Raw genomic sequence first — 6,051 nt, forward strand, 5'->3', positions numbered from 1 at the left:
GTATCTGGTGGTTGATGCTGGCTGTCAGCTAAGACATCGACTAGCTGGCTGTGGCCTCTCTTTGTAACCTGGGCTTCTTCACAGTATGGCAGCTAGGTTCCAAGGGCAAGTGTCCCAAGAGGGCCAGGCAGAAGCTGCATCCCCTTTTATGACCTGCTTTGGAAGTCACACTGTCATTTCTGCTGTAGTCACAGACCCACTCAGATAAAGGGAAGGAAGATAGGCCTCACCTGTCATTGAGAGGAATGTCAATATCCCATTATAAGAAGAGCACATGGGATGGGAGATCTGGCTGTGACCATTTTGGAAAATACAATCTATCACAGTGTCCTATGGCTCCCAGCCCCTGAAAGTATGTAGGTAGCAGGGAGAAACAAAGCTTGAAATATATGGAGCCAGAAGCTGGTCTGTGGAAAATCTTCCAATCATCAGATGTGGAAAATGACAAGTGACAAATCCCATTCTCATTGATGCCTAGTCAAAATGGAAATTTGCTTCTGTCAGGAATATACTCAATAATGCAGTGTATGCAATTAATAACGCACCATATATTTTTATTTCTTTTCCGATGGGAATTGCACAAAATAGGATTTATCAGAATTCTTGTGTTTGTAGGGCACAACACTGTGACAGTCCCACAAACACAGGTTGCATCTGTTTGAAAAGCAGTAAGTTTTATGCATCCCAGTGTTTCAGATCGCATCCTAGCGTATCTGACACATCTTGTCCTGATGGAGTCCAGTGGACCCAGAAAAAAATGGCACACGAAATTGCTACTGGTGCAGCAAAACAGCTTGAAGAAACAAGAGCTCCAGTGGCAAAACTACACAGGTTCATCCACACATCAGTGCATGTAGTATAGGAGTCATTTTATTTTATTATTCCATCACGTAGCACAATATGTGCACCTTAATTTCATGTTAATTATATATATATATATTTAGAATTATTGATCATACCAAAATTCAGATAAGACAGAAAGGTAGAAGTATCTTAGTAGTAGCTGAAAACATAAACTAGAAGCAGGAGATCTACAGACACTTCGAAATATCACTCTCTTATTACATCACAATGGAAACTAATTACCAATGACAACTAGTGAACCTGAAAGAAGCTTTACAACACTATTAATAACTTTATAAAAAGGAGATCAAGCACACCGGAAGAGAGACTGAATGACATTTCTATTGTCTCTATAGAAAACAATGTTAAAAAAATTATCATATGAAAAGGCGATCAAAGAGGCGCCACCCAAAAACATAGGAAAAAGGAAATACGAAAGTGTTTGTCGGTTAATTAGTAAAAATACTATTTTTTTTTTTTTGGAATTTTGTGAAGTTTGAAGTCTTTGTGAGCTTTTATAATTGTTATTTCTAATTTAAATGTTCACTTTTATAGTAGGTTTTATATTTGCAATTTTGTATTCTTTTTCTTAAAGGGAGTCACCCAAAATGTTTAGTTTTCAGACCTCACTATTAGCCACAACTGGCTCCTGTTGGCTATTATTACTAACATGTCCTGATAATAACAGAGACCATGTGTATAGCAGTTTATAGGCATGAGAACACAAATGAGAAATGCCAATCAACTCAAACTAGCATCCTTCTCTTTTTTTTTTTTCAGGATGAAAGCACAGAACGGTATTGTAGGCTCCCTTAACAAAGTACCGCAGACTGGGTTGCTTAAACAACAGAAATGCATTGTCTCACAGTTCTGGAGCCTGAACATCTGAGATCAAGGTGTCACAGGGTTGGTTTCTTCTGAGGCCTCTCTCCTTGGCTTACAGATGGCTGCCTTCTCCCTGTGTCTCCACATGGTCTTTCCTTCGTATGTGCCTGTGTCCTAATCTTCTCTTATAAGGACACCAGTCATAGTGAATTAGGGCCTAGTGTAAAGATCTCATTTTAACTTAATTACCTCTTTAAAGGCCCTATCTCCAAATACAGTCACCATGTAACGTTTTGGTCAAAGACAGACCATACAACAGTGGTCCCATGAGATTATAATGGAGCTGGAAAATTCCTATCGCCTGGTGGGGAAGCCTTTGTAATGTTGTACCACAATGCATGACTCACGTGTTTGTGTGATGTTGGTGCAGACAAACCTACCATTTTAAAATATTTTACACTGTATCTTTACTGTACCCTTTCTATGTTTAAATACGTTCAGACACACAAATACTACCATTGTGTTACAATTGCCTACTATATTCAGTACAGTAACATGCTGCGTGAGTTTGTAGCCTAGGAGCCATGGGCTATGGCATACAGCCTAGGTGTGTAGTAGGCTACACCACCTAGGTTTGTGTAAGTACACTCTGTGATGTTCACACAATGACGAAGTCACCTAACAACGCATTTCTCAGAATGTATCCCTGTCATTAAGCAACGCATGACTGTACAGTCGCATTCTGAAGTTCCAGGGATTAGGACTTCAACATAAGAATTGCAGTGGGGGACAGAATTCAGCCCATAATGAGGCCCAAACCATAGACTCTCAGAAGGCAGAAGACAGTTCCAGCTCGGCCTGACCGAGCTGCTCAGTTAACACTTCCAAGCCTCATTCAGCTCTGAGTCAACAGGCGGTGTCATCAAAGGTCCGGAGCCTCCTTCAGATCAGCCAGTAATGCTAAGTAGTCCTGGCAAGGGGAGCCCAAACTGTGGCAGGAGAATTACAGCCATCAGCAGGAGAGGGAAATGCCCTCAGCTCCTCAGTGCAGGCAGCAGGAACCCTTTCAGCTCTATTTTAAGAAACTTTAAAGCGTTGCACATAGGGCTCCCTCCCCAGAGAGGACACCCTGGCCTTGCACTGGGGAGGCGTTTCCTGGCTTAGGGTACCACGTCTAGTGCCACCTTAGTGGCAGCCCCTCAGGGTCAGCACTGTACTTCAGCTGCATGATCTCAGCACCCGCCAGCCCCACTCTGATTAAAGCGTTGCCAGCATTTCCACCGTATGGTTTTGCAAATGTTTAATATCCATGGAGGTGGCCTCTATCCATGCTGAGCTGCCTGTCTGGGTGGTCCAAGTTATCTCCACTAGGACCAATTAGTTTGCTACCTTGGGGGCCCTAGTATGATTTGGATCGTTACTGGTCACCATTAGTGACTGTGACTGCAGGAGAGGGAGACAGGAAGCAGCCCCTGGCCCTGGATGAAGTTTGAGTGGGACCCTGGTTCCCTATGAAAAGCCAACATGCACCAGCAATGCTGTGACTCAGCTGCCATTTTGATGAGTATGTGCTATGTGCCCATCTCCGTGCTAGGAACTTGACACATGACTTCCCAGCACTGTCAAGAAGTGAATATTATCATCCCCATTTTACACATAGAGCAAGTGGAGCTCAGGGATGTTAAGTGACTTATCTAATGTCACACAGCTTATTGTGGTACAGCCAGAATTCAAACTCCAGACTTTATGATGACCAAGCCCTTCAAGTGTTTTTCTGTTAGTTCATGCAGCCTCTCACTGATCCATTCCCACACAATCCCATCTGGAAAAAAGTTGAGAAGCTGTTGAGCCCAACTTCCTTATTTTGCAGAAGGACATTATGGTGCATACTGGAATGGCCACCCCCAAACCATGCACAGCCCCCTTTTCCCTTGTCTTCTACCATACAAGCTGGAAAATTAAAATGTTCCTCTTCCCAGACTCCCTTGCAGCTGTGTCCCAGTTCTGGCCAACAAGCTACAAACAAAACTCACAAATTGGGGCTATCAGGGAAAAGAGAACATTTCTCTTTTAAAATGTTCTTTGTCTTTTGCACTCCCCTTTCTTCCTGCCTGGAACACAGTTGCAATCCCCAGAACTGCAGCAGCCATCTTATAGCCATGAGGATAAAAGCCCCATGTTAAGGATGGAAGATCAAGAAAATAGAAGGAGGCTGAGTCCTTAATGACGCGGTTGAGCCCTCACATGAACCCGGATTTCTTGTTGCAAAAGACAAAACCTTTATTGCTAGCACCACTGTTAGTTGGGTTTTCTGTTACCCACAGGCAGCTTCAATCTTAACTGATACAAGCATCCAGGTATCATCCCTGGCTCTGTGCTTTTCCTGCAAGGCTTAGAATCCCAGAGACTAAAGAAGCCTTGAAAGAGCATCCCAGATGTTAAAAACGTCATCCCAGGGTCCTCTCTTCTGATCCCATCCCCTCACCATGCATTTCACGGAGAATTTGAAGTGTGAGCAGAGACCTCTAACAGTCCCTGCATTTACCCCACATGAGTCCCTCTTGGTGAAGTGGTTGAGTCCCCTTGGCTTAGTCTTCAGGGAGACTTCTCTCCCCTTAGCTAGTGTGTCCTGAAGTGGAAGCCATACTTAACAGGAGCATCCATCAACAGGATGATGTCTGGGAGAAAGAGGCCAGAATGGGGAAGGACCCAACACCCGAGGACTGGTTGGTGGAATATGGAACACTTAGCCTGGGGAAGAAAGGACTCAGGGGGAACAGGAAGGTCATCTTCAAACATCCAAAGGGCTGCTTTGAGAGGAGGGATGAGAAGAGTAGATGCTTTCTGCTGTGAGAGGTACTAAAGAACAGGATGAGAATCGATGGTCAGATGGGCCAGGGAAGCTGATTTGGTTTCAATCACAGAAAGATCTTTATTAACAAATTGGAGCTGCTTCCAAATGGTCTGGCCTATGAGATGTCTGAGAGAGGCAATGGCCATTAGTCCAGGAAGTTTTAGAGGTAATTTAGGCATCCAACTGGGGGGCGACAGGAGAATCTCTAAAGTCATTACCAATGAGGAAATTCTATAGTTCTGTGAATCAAACTGCATGTGAGAAACACCACATGGCATGGAGGGGAAAGAAGGCAGGATCTGGAGGCAAAAAACTACACTTAAAAACTGACTCCTCCAGGGCCGGCCCGTGGCTCACTCGGTAGAGTGCGGTGCTGATGGCACCAAGGCCGCGGGTTCGGATCCCGTGTAGGGATGGCCGGTTTGCTCGCTGGCTGGGCATGGTGCTGACAACACCAAGCCAAGGGTTGAGATCCCCTTACTGGTCATCTTTTAAAAAAAAAAACTGACTCCTCGGGCTGGCCTGTGGCTCACTTGGGAGAGCGTGGTGCTGACAACACCAAGTCAACGGTTAAGATCCCCTGACTCCTCCCCTTCAATGGCAAAGTCACTGTAGCAGAAACAACTAGTTCTCCCCCAATATATGGTCTCCCTCTTTTCATAGCAATAGAGCCGCAAATATTTTACCTGGGCATGTGATCAACTGGAATAAAGACTACAGTTCCCAGCCTTCCTTGCAGTTAGGTGTGGTCATGTGACTAAGTTCTGGAGTGAAAGCAGAAGTGGTGAGTGCAACTTTCAGTAAATGTCCTTGTAGGGAAGGAGAAAGCTTCCCCCCCCCCCCGCTTTTATTCTTCACCCATTCTTTCATTATGCTGCCTGGAATGCAAATGTGATGGCTGGAGCTCTGACTGCCATCTTGGATCATAAAGGTAAAGACCACATCCTAGAGATAGCAGAGCAATGAGTGGATCCCTGGTCTCCTATGACTTTGTGGAGCAGAACTGCCTACCCCCAGATTCTGATGGGAAAGAAAAATAAACTTTTATTTCATTTAAGCCACAGCTATTTTGAGTCTTTGTACATAATCCTTACTGAAACATGCACCTACTCTCGGGCTAAATCTTTTGGGCTGTCTGAGCCTAAGTGGGTAACCTCATCTGTACAGTGGGAATTATAATGCCCACTCCACAGACCTCACAATGTGCTTGGGTGGGGAAGTGAGATGATGTCTGTGAAAGCACTATGAAAACTGCTCAGCACTACAGAAATGTTAGACATTTGTTGCTGGGTAGGGGTTGGGGGTTGGGAAAGAAAGGTTGTAAAAAGAATTATAAATGTTTTTCCCCTTCCACGGTGTTTCCTAATGATTCTGTGTTTCCTGTCTCCATAGGTCTGGGTCTCCCTGGTCTGGTCCTTGGTTGTAGGGTAAGCATGCTTCATTAGAGGATTTTTAAGTCTCTGGGAGCCTTCATAGCCAATGATTGTCTGTCCTTTTTAATACTATAGTGGCCAGATCTTTGCAGCAAG

The sequence above is a fragment of the Galeopterus variegatus genome, unplaced genomic scaffold (assembly GCF_000696425.1).
Source record: "Galeopterus variegatus unplaced genomic scaffold, G_variegatus-3.0.2 Scaffold1074, whole genome shotgun sequence".
Taxonomy (NCBI): Eukaryota; Metazoa; Chordata; class Mammalia; order Dermoptera; family Cynocephalidae; genus Galeopterus; species Galeopterus variegatus.